The sequence below is a fragment of the Mobula hypostoma genome, chromosome 6, assembly GCF_963921235.1.
Source record: "Mobula hypostoma chromosome 6, sMobHyp1.1, whole genome shotgun sequence".
NCBI lineage: Eukaryota > Metazoa > Chordata > Chondrichthyes > Myliobatiformes > Myliobatidae > Mobula > Mobula hypostoma.
The window spans coordinates 37,772,145-37,792,146 of NC_086102.1; the positions used below are offsets into that span (position 1 = coordinate 37,772,145).

A 20,002-nucleotide genomic window follows, 5' to 3' on the forward strand; every position below is an offset into this window, starting at 1 on the left:
CCAGGTAGCAGCGATACAGGTAACAGGGTGGGAAGAGTTATAGACCAGGTAGCAGGAATACAGGTAACAGGGTGGGAAGAGGTATAGACCAGGTTGCTGTGAATGGAGCAGAGTCTGTGGTTCTCCTGGATTATGGAGGTTATGAGGGGTACGGGTGGAGATTTAATATCGTGTAGAGTAGGGGCAGAATAGAGGGAAGTTGTTCTCAAAACTGGATCAGTCATCAGCTAAGAAACAAAGAATGAAGGCAAAGAAACCAAAAATGTATCATCAGGGAAAAGTTTTATTTTAAATATACTGCAATGCTTTAGAACGCATTGGGAAGGATTGTACTGGAGGTAGATTGAGCCCTCATCCAAAAGGCAGCTGGATGAGTATTTTAAGAGAGAAAATATGCAGAGCGATGGGAATGTTTACTTGCCAGTACAGAGCTGAGTGCTCGCCTTCAATCCTGCAACCATTCTAAGAACAGATGAGTTCTGCTCGTCATGGAATCAGAGAGCACAACAGCACAGAAACAGGCCGTTCGTCAGCCTGCTCTTCTGCATCGTCCCACCTACCTGCACCTGGACCATAGCCATCTATACCTCTCTCATCCTTGCTCTGATCCAAACGTCCTTAGATGTTGATGTGGACTCTCATTTATCACTGATATCAGCAGCAAGTTTCACATTCACACAGAGTGAACAAGCTCCCCCTTAAACATTTCACCTCTCACCCTAAACCCATGACCCCTAGTTCTCGTCTCACCCAACTTGAGGGGGAAACACCTGCATGCATTCACAGTCTCAATACGCCTTATAAATTTAGTATACCTCTGTAAGATTTCCTCATTCTCCTGCATTCTAAGGAATGAAGTCCTAACCTCTTCAACAGCCTTTTTCAGTAACTCAGCATAAAGTAAAATAGTTTCTCAATGTCGAAGCTATAATCCATTGTTAAATTAGGAGCCATACATCCAGTTTTGTTCTTGTGCCCCTCTCTGACAATGTACCAGCACTCACTGAGTTCTGCTGGAAATTCCATCTGGCTGGACCTCAATATTCCTGTCAGTAGCCAATACCATCTAAATGTTGTTACATAGGAAGAATAGATAACCTCTAGAATAAGCTTCCTTTTCAGTTTGGTGTAGAATATTTTAGTTAGATTGCTTATAATACTGTGTACTCAACAACCTGGGTTTCATAGCTACAAAGACATTCAATATCAGTAGACTATGGAGCCATCAGCATCTGGCCCAGAAGCTGCGACCAGTTATTCTCCACTCCACTCCTCCTCCGCATCGTTCACTGCCTTGTAATATCCTCAGAAGTTACCTTCAGAAATCAGCTTATTAAAAATTCACTGCAAAGACACCTAGAAAATGTTGCTTTTGCCACAAGTGCTTTAGTAAAATAGTAATTAAAGCACGAAGATTTAATTACTGTTTCATCACTTTAAAAAATGTAAACATTCGCTCCTTCCATCACTGACATACTGTGACTACAGAGTGTGCTTTCCACAAAACATGCTGTACTCCTTTGCTCCAGCTATTTCACAAACCTCCAAGCTCACGACTACTACCACCAATGTAAAGACATCAGGCACAAAAAGCAACATCACCACCTACTGGTTCCCCTAAAAATCATATTTCATCTGGCGTTCACACTGGGTCTAAACCAGATTTTCACAAACTTTTGGGGGTTACCGCTGCCTTGGCTCCCAGACCACATCCTCCTGCAATTCCTCTCCCTTTCCAGCCACTACATGAAAACTATAAAAAAATTTAGATTTACGGTACACATTGAAAGAAAATAGGAACTTCAAATTCAAAGCAGTGACAAATAATTGCAAAAAATATTCAAATCTATTCAAAGCTACAAATAAAATTATTTTATTTAATTACATTTAAAAACAATTTTCATCAACAATTTTAGTGCACACATTGGTAGTCCAGCTATTCACTGCTTCATTGCTTTTCACCTTTCACCAGATGGATGGGCTCGGTGCAATGATACCAGTTTCTCAACATCAGGCTGAATGTCACTCGGGAGTGTCAGACTCCCCCCACCCCCATTCAGTAACTTGCAGTCTGTTTTGTTACTTTGAAAGTAGTTGGGCGACTGCACTGAAACCATGCTTCGCTAAGCATGATGTCGGAAAGGCAATATAGAACATCTTGACCTTTTCCAAAGTGCAAGATGGTATTCAGAGATTTCTTTCTGCAACCAAAAGTCTTGATGTGATTCTTTGAAGCTTGGCTTCAGCTCAAAGTAATTTTGCAGCAAGATCAGTTCTTCCTCCAACCTGCCTGTTATTCCTCATTACCAGTGTTCGGGAGTGGGTTTATCACCCAATCTGAAAATCTGGATTGAGAGAATATAGTGAAATCTTTCTGATATGTCTTTATGCAGCTCACCCAGGTGGGCACAGTACACTTGAAGATCATTATCTGTTAGCCTTTCCTTCTCTTCCAACTCAGACAGGCTCGGAAAATGAAAAAGGCCATGGCAGCCAATGTTGCATTTAAATAGGATTAACTTGCACATAAAAGTGGAGATGACAGATTTGACTTTGATAAGATTCACATTACTTCCTTGCAATTGAAAACTGATTTCATTAAAAACTGTAAATAATTCTGACAAATAAGAATGACATGCCTAATATTGTTGAGGTGATTTCTGAATGCAGAATTCAAGTCTTCAAATAATTTTATCACAGTTTTGAAAAGCATGTAACAGCATCTTGAGTAGTTTCCTTTCCGAGAACCATTTGATTTCTGTGTGCATCAGCAAGTGTTCAAGCTGTTCATCATTCTCAATAAAAAGCTCTCAAAATAGTTGAGAATTCATAGCATGGGACTTGATTTTATTTACAGCTGCGATGACAGTATTTAGTAATTTCATGCAGTAGATCACTGGGGTTTTTTTTGCAACAAGATGTTGTCCGTGAATTACACAGTGAATAGTAAATATGTTAGGTTCAGCTTTTCTCAAGAAAGTAGTAACCCCACAGTGTTGTCCTCTCATTTAACGGTGCCTTATCTGTTGCAAAAGCAAGAATATTGGTGAGTGAAATGTCCTTCGTTTTGAAAAATTACTCAACATCATGAAATATTCATCCCCCCTTCATATCTGTTTTTAGTCCCCTTGCAGTTAACAACAGTTGAACTATGCCTTCATCTTTTATGAGTAAACATAACCAAGAAGCAAAGATATATTGCCTGTCAAAGCTGACTCATCCAACTGCAGAGCAAATTCTGTTCTCCCAAGAATGTTGCATAACGTGTATTCCACATTCTCGGGCATTTCATCTATTCGTCTTTCAACAGAGCTGCTACTGAGCAGAATTGCGTTAATTGTTAGATCTGGTGACTTATGCAAAACTTCAAATACTTATGCAAATACTTACAACCTCCCTAACTGGTGGCAGAATCAGTTCCTTGCCAATTGTATGGGACTTTCCAGGTTTAGCAATGAGCAATGAAATGTTGCATGAAGCACCCAGACCATCACTGCTTTGTTCTGAAGTGCTGGCAAACATGTTTTGAAGTGTTTTCATTTCTGACAGTATCCATGAAGTGACTGAGAATAAGACAAGCTCTTACTTGCTTCACCCGAGTGTTTTCTCTTCAAATATTCAAGGAGCCTAGACGATTTCATTGCCTCATTTGAAAAAACTTTTTCATACAACAAGCACATTGGCTGTTGTTGGTTGCTTGGTGCTGGTATAAATCTATATTTCAGATACTCCACACTATACTGTCCACATTCCTTTTTGTTTGGTCTGTTTCTGTCATTTTTGTCATGTGTTAACAACCACGATCAATTGCCTATTGTTGAAGTCCAACTTCAAATGCTGCAATCAATAAAGGGAAAGTTATGACATCATTGTAGCCGGGGCAAAAGCTGATTCTCTACCTGAAGATACATAAAGTGGGACCGTGATACCTCAGTTGAGGTGTGGGCGAGAGAAATGCGGTCAAAATCATTCAAAAGGGCAGATGCTGAACTTTACCGCATTGAACGCTATACCCTAATTCACAGGAATTGTGTCACTATGTGATTAGAGTACAGGAATCGTACTGGCTAACACTGTACCCTGCAGTAATGAACAGCAATAAAGCACAGGTCGGACTCGGGAAATAACACAATTTCTTCAGTCCAGATTGCTCACGATATACCAAACACAGAAGTACGTAACACATAAGTTTTCAACAAATATAACACGATTTGAGCAAAGTCTAAGAGAACGGTGGGAGAGCAAGAGTTGAGTTGATTACGTGATCATTGTAATCAATCATGAGGCACTGAGGATCAATAAATCAATTCTTAAATTAAACCTCAAAAACCCTCAGCTGCTCCCCTTGCTCCATCCCATTTATTTTTATTGTCCCCTTAGGAACTCCTCCTGTCCCCAGAGGGCGATATTGCCCACTTTAGGAACCACTGGTCTATATCCTTGAAGCTCTGACCCAACAATACTATGGGAGCAGAACTATAGTGGTTCAAGGAGTTAAATTATCACACTTGCAGGGGTACTTAGGGGCAAAGAATAAGTGCTAGCCTTACCAGAAACTCCACACATCAAAACATGCTAAGAAAGTTTGATTTCTTCAGATAATTATTAAAACAAAAATAAGCCAAGAATTTGGCAGATTTGAATTTTAATTTCTACTCAATCTCTTGCGTGTGTTCCTTTCCTTCTTTCTCACTTAGTAAAGTGTTAATTAACAATTGTGCTGTTATTCACAGGATTTCTGTTTGGAGAATGTTTAATATGAATTGCTTCTCAGTATTGTGATTATATTACTTTTGTTGAATGGCTTCAACCTGTCACCCAATGGCCAGCAGGAAAAATCCAGACTGCAGAAATCACTATGTCCTGGAGGACAGCAGTTAGTGAAATTAATTTATTGCTGATGGCAACATCCTGATCTCTGGTTTTCGATTTGCAATTGTTTTTGTATACTGATAAAGCACATTCTTTAGGTTCAAAAGGTTCAAAGGTTCATTTTCTTGTCGAAGTATGCATGTACAATACAACTCTGAAATTTGTCTATTCCAGATAGTCATTAAATACAGAAAGACCATGGATATGGATTAAAGAAAAGCCATCAACTCCCCCCACTCCCACTCCCAAAAAAGCAAAGGAACAAAACTTACAGACCCCAAAAAACCCCTCCCACAACATAAAACAGTCGCAATAATAATCACTTGTCCCCTACGCATAATAATCCCCGACCCTCTCATTCATGGAAAAGAACAGCGACAGTAGCACCAAACCCCCACCCCCCACACAAAAAATTAACAGATCACCCACCTGCCAATAGTCCACCAGAAATAAAACACCGAAAACTTCAAAGAAACCAATATAGAGCACAGTCCAATGATCACATAAAATCTCAGAATATGGGAAACGCTTTTTTGATCAGCATACGAGGAGTCCTCAGTCCTTCCGCAAAGAGTGACCGCTAACCCAGCTCCTGGCTGCTGACCGTCTCCGCTGGGAGCCATCGCAGACCCCCTCTGCATTCACCTCAATGCTTCAGTCTTCCTCGCGGCTTCGAGATGGAGTTGTCCATGACCCCGCGCCTCATCCACGAGTCAGCTTGTATTCTCAGTCCTTTTCGGGCCACCCCCGCCCGTGTCTGAACTCCATGGGGCAGCTCTCCAGACTCAGCACAGCTCTGGATCCTTCAATCGAGATTCAATCTGTACATCACGGGCTCCAACAGTTTCCCTAACATAAACAAGACAAAAGGAACAAGCAGAAGGTGTAGAAAGAGTGAAATAATTGGAGAGATTTGCTATCTCAAGGATGTTCCTGAGGAATCATTGTTCACTGGCACCATCTTTTTCTGTGGAAAAGTGTAATGAAAGCAAGTTTCTGAGGATCAAATATATAATATACACACACTATACAAACACACACACACATAGCACTGTGCACATGTAAAAAATCTGTAAAGTGAAGATGCATTCAAAAGTAATTACATATAAAGTTTCTAAGTATCAGAATATTTACTATAAAGAGCAGAAAACAATAAAAAACTAAATCAAACCAATATTTGGTGAGACTACCTTTTGCCTTTAAAATTGCATCAGTTGTCTTGGGTTCACTGCCCAGCTGTCTTATAAGAAAAATGTCTGTTAGGTTGATACAAGCATCTTTGGAGGAGAATAAACTGTTGACCTTTTGGGCTGAGACCCTTCATCAGGACTGGTTTGCTGAGATCCTTCAGCATTTTGTGTGTGTTGCTCAAGATTTTCAGCATCTGAGCAATCTCTTGTGTTTATGATCTTCCTGTCTTCCCTATAGGTTTCAGCCATTTAACAAAGTGAATGACAGATCTTCTTGATTGTATAATTGTGGCGCTGATGGGCAAGGATATTGAATAGACAAAATTGGTAAGCTCAATTAATTATCTGAACCACTGATTGGTGCCACAAGACCCATGGTTTGGATGAGCAGCCACGCACGAGCATGTTGATTGTCGACTGGAACTCCTCAGAAAATGAAGCAGAGCGAGCTGCATGCAGCAAAATCAAACACTTAATAAGTGGTGGGTAACATTTATATTGTAACACTGGCAGATAATGGCCTTCGCCAACCGGAGAGTCTGATCACCCATCCTCAATATTCAATGGCAGTACGTGTCACACGGAGCAGTTTGGGATTTTCTCTCATTGTATCGGAGAAGAATGAGGGGTAATCTTATAGGAAGTGTATAAAATTGTGAGAAGCATAGATTTAAGGTGAGAGGGGAGAGATTAGATAGGAACTGGGGGTGAAATATTTTCACCAGGGAGTAGTCAGTATGTTGTATTGTGGGAGTTCATAGTCATAGTCATAGTCATACCTTATTGATCCCGGGGGAAATCGGTTTTCGTTACAGTTGCACCATAAATAATTAAGTTTCAGCAAGGCAAGGGTTAAATTGGTGTTGACCCAGACAATCTGCAGACATTGTACAGGTACCCTAGCTGAACCCTAACCTGGAAAACTTAGCTCCAGTTAATCAGCAATGGCAGTATGAGTTGCCAGAGGAGGGTACATTAACATCGTTTATACTTCAGTCCCCATGTTGCACGGATAGAAAAGGTTTTGAGGGATATGGGCCAAACGTGGACAAATGGGTCACTCAGTTGGACCTAAGGAAGGGTTTGCATGCACAATGACTCTTTGACAGAATCTTTGTCCAGACCCCACCATAAACATCGTGGGAAAGATCACAATCGACTAAGATATTTAACTGAGGCAGTCACATGAAACCATGGCTAGAAAAGAAGTTTAGTGACTGAGTATCTTGCAGTGAGTGACTTACCTCTTGCGTCTTAAAACTTTTTCACCCTCCACAAGGCATATTAAAAACAACAATGGGATCCTCACCAATTTCCAGAGGAAATGACCTCCAACAACTCATGCATCTCCAGACAGCCTGGGACAACCAATGCATCAGGCACCTAGTGTTTACTCCCTCCACCAAAGCTGCCCTGGGGCTGCAGTAAATACATTTACAAATCTTCCCAATGCACTGAAGTTAATGACTAAATCTGCCATGCAGATTTCTATCTTCTGCTACCCTACCCAGAAAAAGGGTAGTAAATACCACCATTCCATGAGCCTCTGCATCCAACTTCCACCATCCTGAATGGGATCCTACCACCAAACACATCTTTATCTGCCCCACTCTCTGCCTTCCACAGGGTTTGCTCCCTCCACGATCCCCTTGTTCAGTCGTCCCTCCCCCACTACTCTCCCTGCTGGCACATTTCACTGCAAGTGAAGAAACGCTACACCTGCCCATTCCCCTCCTCACTTACCTCCATTCAGGGCCTGAATCAGTCCTTCCAGATGAGGTAACACTTCACCTGTGAATATGTTGCGGTCATCTACCATATCCAGTGCTCCCAATGCAGCCTCCTCTACACTGTTGAGACCTAAAGTAAATTGAGGGATTGATTTGTTGAGCACTCCATTTGCAAAAATCAGAATTTCCCAGTGGCCAAACATTTCAATTTCTATTCTAATTCCCGTTCCAACATGTAATCTACAGTATGTCCTCCTCATCAGTCACAATGAGGCCACTCTCAGGGTGGAGGAGCAACACCTCATACTTTGTCTCGGTAGCCTCCAACCAGACAATATGAACATTGATTTCTCCTTCCAGTATTTATTTTCCTCGCTCTTCCCTTTTCTTCTATTTCTCACAGAAGTCCATGAGCCAGTCCTCATTGGAGAGCCAGAGGTGGAGAGGGACAGCAACTTTAAATTTCTTGGCGTTATCATTTCACAAGACCTGTCCTGGACCCAATATGTATTGCAATTATGAAGAAAGCTCGGCAGCACCTCTACTTTCTTAGATTCAACATGGAATCTAAAACTTTGACAAACTCCTATATACGTGTAATGGAAAGTATATTGACTAGCTGCATCACAGTCTGGTATGGAAACAAGGCCCTTGACTGGAAATTCCTACAAAGAGTAGTGGATATAGCTCAGTCTCTCGTGGGTAAGGCCCTCCCCACTACTGAGCACATCTACATGGATTGTTGTTGCAGTAAAGCAGCATCCATCAGGGACCCCCACCATCCACGCCATACTCTAGTCTCATTCCTCCCATCAGGAAGAAGGTACAGATGCCTCAGGATTCACACCAGCAGATTCAGGACCAGTTATTACCCCTTCATTGAAATCTTCCCACAACCATGGACTTATTTTCAACAACTTTTCATCTCATGTTCTTGATATTTATTATATAATTAGAGTTCAAAGTACATTTATTATCACTGTATGCATTAAACAACCTTGAGATTCATCTCCGTATAGGCAGCCACAAAACAAAGGAACCCAAACCCCAAAAAATAGAAGAGCAACAGACACCCAATGTGCAGAGAGAAAAAAAAAACAAATCATGCAGACAATAAAAGCATTCAGAACAAAAGTAAGTGCTTAAACATGAAGCCCAAAGCGGGCTACAGGCTCAGCCTCAGTTCAACGCAGAACCAAATGAACGTCACAGAGCAGCGAGCAGAACCGACTCGACCCGATCCTTGCCTCTTGTCCCGACACCCTGTCCTTTGAATTCACCTGGCCCGGCATTTAAATCGTCCAAACATCGGGTCATTCCTCGCAGTAGGACCTGGGCCCTGCTGCATCAATGCACTCTGGGCATGGACACCACCGCCATGTTTTAGCCTGTACCTGACCTTTCCAAATTAGCCTGGTGTTTAGATTGATCAAACCTCACACTCGGTTTGGGTGGATGGGCCTCAGATCTGCCTCTCCTCCATTCCAACTTTGCCCCGTTCCTCTCACCCCAATTTTGCCTCGAACATGCCTCGACCTTGCTTCACACCCTCACCCAGACACTTCAAGCCTCGACTCAGCCTCACCTTCGGTCACCTCTCCATTGTTTGCGGGGTTCGTTTACCATAGATTTTACAAGGGAAGCTGTTATTAATAAAGTATTCGCAGGGCTTCACCGGCATTATCTTAAACCAGAAGGTTATTATTATTATTTCTTTATTTTTGCATTTGCGCAGTTTGTTGTTTTTTCACACTGGCTGTATGCCCAGTTGGTGAGGTCTTTCACTGATTCTATTACGGATTTATTGAGTATGCCCGTTGGAAAATTAATCCAAGGTTGTATATGATGACATATATGCACTTCGATAATAAATTTACTTTTCACTTTTAATTCTTCCATCTTCTCCTCACCTGTCTATCACCTCCCTCTTGTGACCCTCCTCCTTCCTTTTCTCCTATGGTCCACTCTCCTCTCCTATCAGATTCCTTCTTTTCCAGCCCTTTGCCTTTTCATCATATCTTCTTACTTCATCGCCCACCCAGCTGGCTTTGCCTTATCACCTTCAAGCTTGTTCTCCTTCCCCTCTCTCCACCTTTATATTCTGGCACCTTCTCCAGTCTTTCCAGTCCTGATGAAAGGTCTCGGCCTGAAACATGGTGATATCGTATGAAGAGCATTTGATAGCTCTGGGCCTATACTCACTGGAACTTACAAGAATGAGGAGGGATCTCATTGAAAGCTATCGAATGTTGAAAGGCTTAGATAGAGTGGATGTGGAGAGGATGTTTCTTATAGTGGGGATTCTAAGGCCAGAGGGCACAGCCTCAGAATAGAGCAATGACCATTTAGAAGGCATATGAGGAGGAACTTGTTTAGCCAGAGGAAGGTGAATTTGAGGAATTTGTTGCCACAGGCAGCTGGAGGCCAGGTCATTGGGTGTATTTAAGGCAGAGTTTGATAGGTTCTGATTAGTCAGGGCATGAAAGGCTATGTGGAAAAGTCGGGAGAATGGTGTTGAGAAGGAAAATAGATCAGCCATGATGAAATGGCAGAGCAGACTTGATGGGCCAAATTACTTAATTCTGCTCCTCAGTCTTTTCACCTGGCACCTACCAGCCTTCTCCTTCCCACCCTCCCCCCACCTTCTTTATAGGGCCTCTGCCCCTTCCCTCTATAGTCCTGATGAAGGGTTCCGGCCCAAAACGTCGACTGATCGTTTCCACGGATGCTGCCCGACCTGCTGAGTTCCTCCAGCGTGTTGTGAGTCTTATGGTTGACTGTTCATTCCTCTCCATGGATGCTGCCTGACTTTTTGAGTTCCTCCAGCATCTTGTGTGTGTTGCAGGGAACGTCGGCACTTCCCAATTCTCCTTGCATACTTTTCCAAACTGGGAACCTAGTGCAAGTTTTTAACTCTCTGTGGATCTTCATCCCAGAAATGCTCTTCAGCAACAGTGTGGACCTTGCTTCACCAGAAGGATTGCTGCAGTAAAACAGGTGGTTTATCCAATTCACAAGCAGCTGGAAATGGACAGTCACATGGTACTTAAATTAATCGTCTGGGAACCAACGGCCTGGCCTATTGACCATGTGCCATGCACAGCATCTCCTCCTCCACTCAAACTGAGAATTTATAAACACTGGTGCTTTTAATAAAATTGATTCTAATAATTGAAATGATAACCTTGAAAAAAAGAATTATGAAAACATTCAATTTTTCATACCCTTCCGAGAAGAAAATCTGCCATCCCAAGCTAACTATTAGGTTACCACAGTTACCACATTGATGGCGGAGGAGGAGAAGGTGGCGGCACGACGCAGCGCACAGCGGCCACTCCAGTGGTGATATCTGTTATCTGTCAGGTAGGGTGCCGTGCACAATTCTGATTTGATGGAGACAGACATGAGAGCACAGAGGAACATCTGGTGAAACTTCTGAAATGCCTGCTTCGCTGCTGCTGCTACTGTGTGATCCAGAATCTCCGGAGGAGAAGGCCCTGAGTCCTCGACTTTGCCTGTTGCTCCGCGGCCAGGGCAGGGTCAAAGCGCTCGGCAGAGATGGTGCTCGGTGCTCGGTGTCGGAGGGCTGGTCGAAGGCTCGAAGTTTTCGGACAGACTCAGAGTTGGCTGTGGTTGGGTGCTTCCAACACATCGGCAATTGTTGGCGCCTGGAGGTTTATGGCAGGGAGAATTTCTCCCTTTTACCACCTGCTATCTGGACTATTGGGAGTTGATCGGAACTCTGAGAATTTTTTTTACCATGCCCATGGTCTGCTCTTTATCAAATTATGGTATTGCTTTGCACTGCTGTAACTATATGTTATAATTATGTGGTCTTGTCAGTGTTAGTCTTTGGTTTGTCCTGCAACACACATAAAAGTTGCTGTTGAACACAGCAGGCCAGGCAGCATCTCTAGGAAGAGGTACAGTCGACGTTTCGTGCCGAGACGCTTCGTCAGGACTAACTGAAAGAAGAGACAGTATGAGATTTGAAAGTGGGAGGGGGAGGGGGAGATCCGAAATGATAGGAGAAGACAGGAGGGGGAGGGATGGAGCTAACAGCTGGAAAGTTGATTGGCGAAAGGGCTATGAGAGGATCATGGGATGGAAGGCCTAGGGAGAAAGAAAGGAGGAGGGGGGAATCCCAGAGGATGGGCAAGGAGTGTAGTGAGAGGGACAGAGGGAGAAAAAGAGAGAGAGAAAAAAATATATATATAATAATAACAAATAAATAACGGATGGGGTACGATGGGGAGGTGGGGCATTAACAGAAGTTAGAGAAGTCAATGTTCATGCCATCAGGTTGGAGGCTACCCAGACGGTATATAAGGTGTTGTTCCTCCAACCTGAGTGTGGCTTCATCTTGACAGTAGAGGAGGCTGTGGATAGACATATCAGAATGGGAATGGGATGTGGAATTAAAATGTGTGGCCACTGGGAGATCCTGCTTTCTCTAGTGGACAGAGCGTAGGTGTTCAGCGAAACGGTCTCCCAGTCTGCGTCGGGTCTCGCCAATATATAGAAGGCCACATCGGGAGCACCGGACACAGTATATCACCCCAGCCGACTCACAGGTGAAGTGTCGTCTCACCCGGAAGGACTGTCTGGGCCCTGAATGGTGGTGAGGGAGGAAGTGTAAGGGCATTCGTAGCACTTGTTCCGCTTACAAGGAGTCCCATGATCCTCTCATATCCCCTTTGCCAATCACCTGTCCAGCTCTTAACTTCATCCCTCTCCCTCCTGTCTTCTCCTATTATTTTGGATCTCCCCCTCCCCCTCCCACTTTCAAATCTCTTACTAACTCTTCCTTCAGTGAGTCCTGACGAAAGGTCTCGGCTCGAAATGTCGACAGTACCTCTTCCTATAGATGCTGCCTGGCCTGCTGTGTTCACCAGCAATTTTTATGTGTGTTGTTTGAAATTCCAGCATCTGCAGATTTCGTCGTGTTTGGTTTGTCCAGTATTTTTTTTGTGATATCACTCTGGAGGAACATTGCATCATTTCTTAATGCATGCATTTCTAAATGACAATAAATGAGGACTGAGTGTCCTCATAATCTAATCTAATCTAATCCACAGAAATCTGATTTTTTAAAACGATCCTCTAAATAGGGTTGAAAACAACCCAGACTGGGGAAAACTAGGGAAGGCAACAAACGACAACTTTGCCAGCCACATGCTCATCAATAAATTATGATTAGTTTTAACCTCAGTCAATACACCTGCACTCTCCACCAAAAGTGCCTGTCAGATTATTTTACTTGTAACCTGAAGGAATCTGGTTTGGCATCCATGCTGTAAATCTGATTTATTCGGCACTAATAATGCTCACAGCAGAGTGACGCCTCGTTGCTGAATGCAACTGGATGCATTACAAAGTATCAATAGAGACATCTTTCCTACCAAAAAAGATTCTGAGCCATCTTGGGAAACAGTGTAACTCTGGTCGCATAACTAAAACCCCAGTAAGTTTATTAACCTGTAGAGATTATACAATATTAAACTGTTTTCCCTACATAAAAACTGTTTTCCTTGTCTCTATCCATACAGTGCTTTGTTTTTTATATATTATGAAAATAGTCAAGCTCTCTAACCAGTATTGGATATCAATATCTTTTCACTGCATCACCATGATATTCATGATTTCACAGCAAATTGCACCAAAGCAAAAGTCCTCAAATGACTTCCAAGGTTAAATGTCTCTAATCTGTCCTTCAAGATTCAAGATTCAAGATTGTTTAATGTCATTTCCAGTACCCAGGTTAAAGATGAACAAAATAATTGTTACTCCGGATCTGATGCAGCCCAAAAAAAATCATAATAAGGTAAAGAACACAGTAATTATAAGTACATAAGATAGCTTACGTACATAGATTGATTGTATGCACTGTACATAAAGAGATACTAGGTACAGGACTCTGACAGGAAATGATAAAGTAGTGGTGGTTGGAGGTACAGAGGAGTTGGTTAGTGGCTGGAGGTGTTGATCAGACTTACTGCTTGGGGAAGTAACTGCCTGTGACTCCGGTGAACTTAGCGTGGATACTACGTAGCCTCCTCCCTGTTGGGAGTGGGGCAGATAGTCCATGAGCAGGGTGGGTGGAATCCTTCATGATACTGCTGGCTTTTTCAGGCACCTGTCTGTATATATGTGCTTCATGGCGGATAGGCTTGTGCTAATAATGTGTAGAGCAGTTTCCGTCCCATGCGACGATGCAGCTGGTTAGGATGCTCTCTACTGCACATCTGGAGAAGGTCGTGGCATCGATGTGCAGAGCACAGCTGTCTTCAGCCGCCTCAGAAAGCAGAGGCAGTGGTGATTCTTCTTGATTGTGTAGGATGTGTTCTGGCACCGTGAGGAGTTGTGCAAGGTACACACTCCCAGCAGTACGAAATTACAGTTTCCACTGCTGTGCCTCCGATGCAAAGAGGGGTATGAGTGGAGTGAATTCTTCAGAAACCAATAACCAGTTCCTTTGCCTTGTTGACACTGAGGAAGAGGTTATTTGCTTGGCACCAGGCTTTGAGCTCTTCCATCTCCTCCTGTAGGCTGTCTCATTGTTGTTGGTGATGAGTGTCACCACTGTCATATCATCTGTGAATTTAACAATGTGATTACTTGGGTGTTTGGCCATGCAGTCATATGTGAGCAGAGTGTACAGCAGCGGGCGCAGCACACGACCTGGCGGGGGGGGGGGTATGTACCTTTGTTGAGGATGATGGGGAGAGAGGAGCAGTTGTGCACCCTAAGTATCTGAGGTCTGTAGGTTAGGAAGTCCAATACCTAGCTGTACAGTGATGTACTTAGACTGAGGAGTAGGAGTTTGTTCACCAAGTTCACCATTGTTCTCTGTGAGACAATAGCGCTGAATGCCAAACTGAAATCCAGAAACCCATTTTTGCCATAAGTGTCTGTATTTTCTAGGTGTGTCAGGGCCAGATGCATGAAAGATGCTGTGGTATCTGTTATAGAGTGGTTCTGGTTAGAAAGCATATTGGTGAGTGTGCAGAGCGGCAGGAGTGAAGTTTTTGATGTGTGTCATTACCTGCTGGTCAAAGAACTTCATGGTGCTACCAGGCGGTTGTCACTGAGTTCTGAGGGTGTAAACTTCTTTGGTACAGCGTCATTGGTGGCCGATTTGAAGCATGTGGGGATAGCAACCTGGATGAGTGAAGTGTTGAAGATGTCCGTCAGCTGGTGTACAACCTCCCTGAGTACTTACGTCCCTCGTTGTCTTTAAGTGGGACTCAAGCTTGGACAAGGATGGTCAAGGAAAACTTCCTGCATTGTAGATTTCAAGATAATTTAGAATAGGACCATCTAATCCAATTTTATTCCTCCAGTCAAAAAATCCCTAATTTCTACATACTTCAATGATTTCAGGGTTTACTTAAATCTGCTCTGCTAGATCTGGATAGGCATTCTATATATCAGTTGTGTGAATTGCCTTATTTCCTCTGATAGATTGTAAGCTGTGTTACCTTATTCTATTCATAGATTAACATAAAGACTTGTACAATTTTACATTTTGTCCCATACAGTCTCCGATAACATAGTCCATTGGCTCCAGAGATCACAATGTGTGCTCATCTACACGTCCTCTGATGTCTAAATGGTGTCTCTGTGTCTCAGTCATCGGCAGCTGATACACTATTCTGGTTCAGTCACAGTACATTCTTAACATCTTTTGTCTGCCATAAGCAGCCACCTTCAGCAAGAAATAAACAAGGACAGCAAGACCTGGTGTACTGCACACTGAATGATTTGCTCTACGTTTAGTGAAATTTCAAAGTTGCTTAAAATATATTACTCCACTCCTTCTGGATCTGCTTCTCTTTTGTTTCACTGAGATTTTAATGTTTAACGCTAATATCTTAAAGACTCCATTCTTATAGAAAAAATGGCTATTCCCTGCAGAGATCATCTGAAACAAATGTAACATTATGTGCAGCTCAAATACAGCCGAATTACCTCCCCCCACACTATCCAATGAAGGAAGCACGCACTTGCTGAGAAGTTGTGATCATAACTCTGCAATACGAATCTTGTAAACACCCCCATGCAGTTTTTTTTTGTACTTTAATAAAATCTAAAGTACAAAATAACTGCGCTTCGGTGTTCAAAACGAAATGTATTAAGATCTTTTTGCCTCACTGGTGTTTGATAGATGCTGATCATCTTTGTGCTTCAAAAGCCTGAAAATCTCACAGCACCAGGTTCAGGAGCGTTTACCACCCCTCAACCATCAGACTCATGAACCAGAGAGGATAACCACTCTACTTCACTTGCCCATTGCTGAAGTGTTCCGTCAACCTTCATCTCATGATCTTGATATTTCTTCTTCTTATTATTATTTATTTATTTTTGTATCTGTGCAGTTTGTTGCATTTTTGTTATTCTATTATGATATTGAGTATGCCCACAAGAAAATGAATCTCAGAGTAGTACATGGTGACATATATGTACCTTGATAGTAAATTTACTTTGAACTTTTAATGTTGAATCAGTAAAGTGGTAAACCTCTTACTCAATGTCAACAAGACCAAGGAGCTGATTATTGATATCAAGGGAAGAAAACCAGTGATCCATGAGCCAGTCTTCATTGGAGGATCAGAAGTGGAGAGGGTCAGCAACTTTAAGTTCCTCAGTGTGATTATTTTGGAGGACATGTCCTGGACCCAGCACGTGAGTGCAATTACAAAAAAGGCACAGTAACGCCTCTACTTCCTTACGAGTTTGAGAAGATTTGGCAGGACATCCAAAACTTTGACAAACTCCTTTAGATTTGTAGTGGAGAGTGTAATGCCTGGCTGCATCACAGCCTGGTATGGAAACACCAATGCCCTTGAATGAAAAATCCTATAAGAAGTATTGGATATGGCCCCGTCCATCATGGGTAAAGCCCTCCCCACCATTGAGCATATCTACATAAAACACTGACGCAGGAAAGCAGAGTCCGTCACCAGGGATCCTCACCAGCCAGGATATGCTGCCGCCTTCAGGATGAAAGGACTCATACCACGAGGCTCAGGAACACCTACTACCCCTCAAGCATCAGGTTCCTGAACCAACGGGGATAACTTCACTCAACTTCACTTGCCCCATCATTGAAATGTTCCCACAACCAATGGACACAATTTTATGGACTCTTCATCTCATGTTCTTGATATTCATTCATAATTATTTTTTTTCTTTTTGCAGTTGCAGAATTTGTTGTCTTCTGTTGAAGCAGTCTTTCTGTTACGTTTATTATTCTATAGATTTATTGAGTATGCTCGCAAGAAAATGAACCTCAGAGTTGTATATGGTGACATATATGTACTTTGTTAATATATTTACTTTGAACTTTGACACGAGCAGTGAAACGAGAAAACCCAAGCCTAATCAGCAAGCTGTTGTTGCACCAATGCACCTTTAAGAGCATAAATTCTGCACAATTTGTTAAAGTCAAACTACAGCAGTATTTTGGCTGAATAAAGCAGTCCTGCCATGACTAACACTGGAAATGTAAACCACAAACTTAGTTTTAATCTGTACAACCAAATAACAGAAGTTCGTTCGTTAAAAACTCATATTTTGAGTTGCTGGTCATTTTGCAGATGAATAGAAAATACTAGGGTTCTGCTTGTTGTTATTTCAAGTTAAAATATCATTATTTTGCCAGGTCATGGTTACAAAATAATGTATCCATCTGCATTAGACTCCCTAACAGGCAAAGTGTTCTTTGATAACACATTGTCCGTCTGGTATGTTGTGCTCAGAAGCAGGCTCCAAGTTAAAAGTAATAAAATATCCTAAATTTACAACCTGAGTTTGCAAATGTTCTCCAAATTAAGAATTCAAAATCTTATGTACTGAACTAACAACTCACATTTTGTGCTATTGTGCCATTTATTTTTATGCCATTTCTGCAGATATATCCTGAAAAAAAGTGATTATGAATTGCATTCACATTTTGAATATTTGTAAAGAGCAAATTTAGTGGGTATTTTTGCATTAATTGGTCTCTGAACACAGAATGAGCTAACATGTCTAAATGCAATAGATAAGTGTGTACAAAACCTTAAAGTCATTTATATAATATTAAATCGTCCTATCAAAAAGCTCACAAGGAATATTTGTACAAAGAACTAAAGCATTGGGAAATTATCTGGCCAGGTCCAATATCACACTAACTAACAAGATTCAACACACATCAAAGTTGCTGGTGAATGCAGCAGCCAGGCAGCATCTCTAGGAAGAGGTACAGTATTTCCAGCATCTGCAGAATTCCTCGTGTTAACAAGATTCAAGGTGTTTTCCAATAGACTTAAAGAAGCAGACAAATGTAAAATCATTGTGATCACAATCATTTGGAACAATCCATCTGGTTTAATTTTCATAATCCTATTAATCATATGATTAAGCACAATAATCAATATCCAACTCAGGAGGTAGGTTAAGTCTAGTGAAGAAAAGTTTTGGAAACCATAAGATGCTGTGTCAACAATGCACCTCCCAAGCCTGCTTACTCTTACCATATCCAACTGATCATAATGTTTTGCAGATTTGGTACTCCTTGTTAAAAGCTGAGGACATCAATTTCACAAACAACTTTACTGTTTCCCACAGCTTCACCCAATCCCACTTTTATTGGCCCCAACCTAGCTGTTTATAACTCTTCTTTTTAATGCAACAAAAGTACAATCGCCAACAACTGGTTTCAAGTTAATAGTCCTCTGTCATTTTGATACATCTTCAGCTTCATGCGAACCTATTTTATTGAATCCACCATTATTCACAGCTTTTCCTGTTTACAATTTAAAATTCACATTTTCCTTTTTTCTATAAATTGTTTGGTAATCTTGTGTATGCAGGGCATAATGGCTTAAAGCTCGGTGAACTTGCATTATACAAATACACTTTAGTTTGTGTCATTGAGAATCATTGCCTTAAGGGAATTTGACAGTTCCTCTGCACTCCTAGGCTTCTTCAAATCTTTGTGACCCCATTCAAACTGATATAAAAGTTTAAAGTAAATTTATTATCAAAGTACATATATGTCATTGTATACAACCCTCAGATTCATTTTCTTGTGGGCACACAACAAACCATACTATAGAGTAATCATTGAAAGACTGCCCAACTAGGGTGTTCAACCAGAGTGCAGAAGATAACAAACTGTGAGAATACAAAAAGAAGAAATAATAATAAACAAACAAACAATAAGTATCAAGAGCAGGAGATGAAGAGTCCATGAAAGTGAGTCCACTGGTTGTAGTAACATTCCAATGGTAGGACAAGAGAAGTTGAGTGAATTTATCCCCTTTGGTTCAGCAGCCTGATGGTTGAGGGATAATAACTGTTCCTGAACCTGGTGGTGTGAATCCTGAGGCTCCTGTAACTTTTTCCTGATGGCAGCAATGAGAAAAGAGCATGGCCTGGATGTTTGGGGGAGAGGGGTTTCTCTGATTATGGTGCTGTTTTCCTGTGACAACATCTCACATAGATGTACTCAATAGTTGGGACGGCTTTACTCGTGATGGACTGATTTTGACAATTTTATACTTTGATGACCTCTCACATTCTTATATTGTCTGCTATATCTTGTCCATGTGGCCTTAAAGATTTGTATCTAAGACTCCAGAATTTTATTTTTTGTTTTTTCCACTTGCTATTTTATGGGCAAGAACTTTGAGCCTACTTCAATTCTCTAAATAATATGTTTTTTTAATTGACCTTTATATGGAGAACAGTGAATGAGACTCTGTGTTCAACTGTTGCAGCTGTGTTCATATCTGATATGTAATTATTGCTCACTATGTATTTTTAGTTCACATCTGTAGGGGTATGTTCACACCACACAAATCTGTGCAACTTGGTAATGCTTTGTGCTGTGCTTCTCCTAGAGTATACTCACAGGATACGGTTTTAATTCATCGTCTTGTTTAGAATTAATACCAGAACACAGCCCAACATAGGTGTTGTTTCAGAATCAGCTTGGGGTTTCAGTATTCAATTTACACAAGCCTACCATCAGTTTAAGTTTGCAGCTTTGGAGCAACACCAAATGCATTTAATTGCACGTGCTCCTCTGTCACACCAGTCACAAAAATCACTAGATAATTACCTTTGTTCAATGTCAATGAGTTCATTATTGCTCAATGATGCTGCATGTTTTCTATGTACCCTCTTCAATATCAAATAATTTGGTTGGGTTGAGTTGTCCTC

General features: G+C 41.7%; 1 long non-coding RNA gene across 1 annotated transcript in view; it reads right to left on the reverse strand.

The window, feature by feature from the left end:
- Window positions 1-2,456: 2,456 nt before the first annotated feature.
- LOC134347507 (uncharacterized) overlaps window positions 2,457-20,002 on the reverse strand; it is a 61,264-nt gene continuing 43,718 nt past the window's right edge. Inside the window, exons 2-3 of the long non-coding RNA XR_010018174.1 lie at window positions 5,302-5,721; window positions 2,457-3,023 (exon numbers count right to left, since the gene is read on the reverse strand). This is a non-coding gene — a long non-coding RNA (uncharacterized LOC134347507). The remainder of the gene's footprint in view (window positions 3,024-5,301; window positions 5,722-20,002) is intronic.